The sequence below is a fragment of the Eumetopias jubatus genome, unplaced genomic scaffold (genome assembly GCF_037043125.1).
Source record: "Eumetopias jubatus isolate StellerSeaLion01/CBP00866 unplaced genomic scaffold, mEumJub1_p1.0 scaffold_7, whole genome shotgun sequence".
NCBI classification, from domain to species: Eukaryota; Metazoa; Chordata; class Mammalia; order Carnivora; family Otariidae; genus Eumetopias; species Eumetopias jubatus.
Window position 1 is genome coordinate 144,811,530 of NW_028274813.1, and position 2,952 is coordinate 144,814,481.

Sequence of the window (2,952 nt, forward strand, 5' to 3'; positions counted from 1 at the left end):
TTCTTTCAAAGAACCAGCTTCTAGTTTCATTGATCTGCTCTACTGTATTTCTGGTTTCTAATTCATTGATCTCTGCTCTAATCTTAATTATTTCTCCTTTAATGCATGGCTTAGGCGTCATTTGTTGCTTTTTCTCCAGTTCTTTAAGTGTAAGGTTAGCTGGTGAATTCAGGATTTTTCTTTTTTTTTTTTTGAGTAAGGCTTGGATGGCTATGTATTTCCCCCTTAGAACTGCCTTTGCAGTATTCCATAGGTTTTTGACTGATGTGTTTTCATTCTCATTGGTTTCCATGAATTGTTTAAGTTCTTCCTTAATTTCCTGGTTGACCCAAACATTCTTAAGCACAGTGGTCTTTAGTTTCCAAGTGTTTGAATTTATTCAAAATTTTTTCTTGTGATTGCACTCCAGTTTTAAAGCATTATGGTCTGAGAAGATGCAGGGAATAATCTCCGTCTTTTGGTATCAGTTGAGACCTGATTTGTGACAAAGTATGTGGTCTATTTGGAGAAAGTTCTGTGTCTGCCTGAGAAGAATGAGTATTCTGTTGTTTTAGGGTGGAATGTCTGTATATATCTATGAGTTCCATCTGGTCAGTGTATCATTCAAAGCTCTTTTTTCTTTGTTGACTTTCTGCTTAGATGATCTGTATATTGCTTCATAAGCATTTGCCTTTCCTTCCTCCCAAGATGCCGATAAACTGATGCCAACAACTTTATGGAGAAAATAAAACTTTACTGAAAGACCTGTGTGAAGTAAATAGACCAAGAGAAAATATTCATAGACATTCAAGAAGCAACATGGGGGGAAGATGTCATTTCTCCCCAAATGAATCTGCAGACTCAGTGCAATTCCAATTAGAAATCTACAGGGTCCTTAGCAGAAATCGATTAAACCTAAAGCACGTGTTGATAGGTGTGTGGGTTAGTGGAGCTAAAACAATGTTGAAAATTAGCAATAATCGCGCCTCAGATAAACCTCATTGGCTATGATACTGCCACTGCACATTGTTGAAAATTAAAACAAAGATAGGAACTCAACTGTCTGAGACTTAAACCTATTAGAAATCCATGGAGATTAAACAATATAGTATTGACACAAAATTTGCAGGTTAGTGGAACAGAATAGCCCCCAAAGCTGTATGATAAATTCAGGAATTGATATGGTGGATGATAAAGATATCATTTAAAACCATGAAGAAAAAGATTTTTCAGTAAACACAGGTACTAAAATTGAGTACCAATATGGGAAGAAAATAGTGAGATAGCTAATTCACATCATTTATAAGAGCAAATCCCAGATTAATTTTAGAGTTAGTATGAAAATAAAGGCAACTTAGAGGGGCAGTGAGTGGCTCAGTCAGTTAAGCATCTGTCTTCAGCTCAGGTTATGATCTCTGTGTCCTGGGATTGAGCACAACGTTGGTTGGGGGGGGTCCTAGCTCAGCAGGGAGTCTGCTTCTCCCTCTCCCTCTACCCCTTTCCCCTGCTCATGTTCCGTCTTTCTCTCTCAATAAATAAATAAAATCTTAAAAGAAGAAAAGAAAAGAAAAGAAAGAAAAGAAAAGAAAAGAAAGGCAACTTAGAAAAGATAGGCCATCTTTATGACTTTGGAGAAAGCAAGGCCCTCATATTCAATTAGTGATAGTCTTAGAGGAAGAGATTGAGATATCTTACTCCTTCAAAACTAAAAACTTATGTATGAATACAGATACCATAAATACATCATATTCAGATTATATAAAAAATACCTAACTACAAATAAGAAAAAAAAGTCAAAAATCTGGTTCAGTTGGTAGACTAGTTAAGGTTACTGAGTAACACTAACAGCAAATCCAAAAATTTGCCAAAGGAGAACCATAGGCAAATTGCTGAAAAGAAAATGCAAATGGCAAATAAGCATATAGATATGTTGAGTCTCTGAGTTATCAGTGAGCTACAAGAAAAGAAAAACTACCTGGTTGGATAGCAGCACATTGCCTCCTAACATCACAAAGGTCAAGCCACTGACCCACAGGGAAGGAAATGGAACCCAGGCACGTGCCTTGGCTCTATATTTAACAGCCCTACCTAGTCGTAATCATTTAAATGTTCTTAATGGTTTGCTTTGACAGACTCTAACAGACATAAGTATGCTTACCCAAGAGACTATACCAATATGCATGTCATCAACTTTCATATGGAGGCAAATATGAAAGGAAAATTGGAGGGAAAATAAGGATATGAATATTCTTCTCTACATTAATGGAGTAGGAGTAGAGAATGCTTTGAGTTGTTGGGATAAAACATGAAGATTCATGCTAATGACTTAAGGGCACTAATGGCTCTCTACAACTAGAATGGTTAAGAGAGGTAGTGTTAGTGTGAAGGACACTAAAGTCTCTGATGTAATACTGAAGACTCAATATATATGCCCTATGTAGATAAAGCACTGGCCTAAACATAATACTAGAGTTGAGAAGATTACCAGCAGACAGCTTCAAGTAAATTGATTTTTAGAAATAAAATAGGAATAAAACAAAATGAAAAATGAACTATAAGCCAACAATATGGTAAAACCTCCAAAAAGGCAATTTCCAAAAAGTTTTTACTTTAACAGTAAACTGTAAAATTCATGTGGGTTTACTTATATAATGAAATTTGTTAGGACTCTCACTTTATTTCCTTCCAAAGCAGAGTCAATTTTGACACTTCTTACATCAGTTTGTGGAAATAGTTTCTTTACCACTCTAAATTAAGACACTAAGTATATTCCAGTTGTTATCCCATTGACACTGATGGCCTCATCCAGTGGGGACTCATTTCTTCTCATTACCTTCCAGATGAAAGTGTGGGGGGGCATCCCAGAATCCTTCCCTCAAGTGTTTTACCAAATCAAGTTGCCTTTGAGTGACATATGGCATCTCCATTTATGTTTCTTTTTCTTATTTTGTGTGACTCTTAGAATTAAATATG

At 35.9% G+C, this 2,952-nt stretch overlaps 1 non-coding gene across 1 annotated transcript; it reads right to left on the reverse strand.

Moving 5' to 3' along the window:
• Nucleotides 1-871: 871 nt before the first annotated feature.
• Nucleotides 872-1,010, reverse strand: LOC148164031 (U4 spliceosomal RNA). Its single transcript, XR_015768659.1, has one exon. It is a non-coding gene; the product is annotated as a U4 spliceosomal RNA (small nuclear RNA).
• Between the last annotated feature and the right edge of the window lie 1,942 nt (nt 1,011-2,952).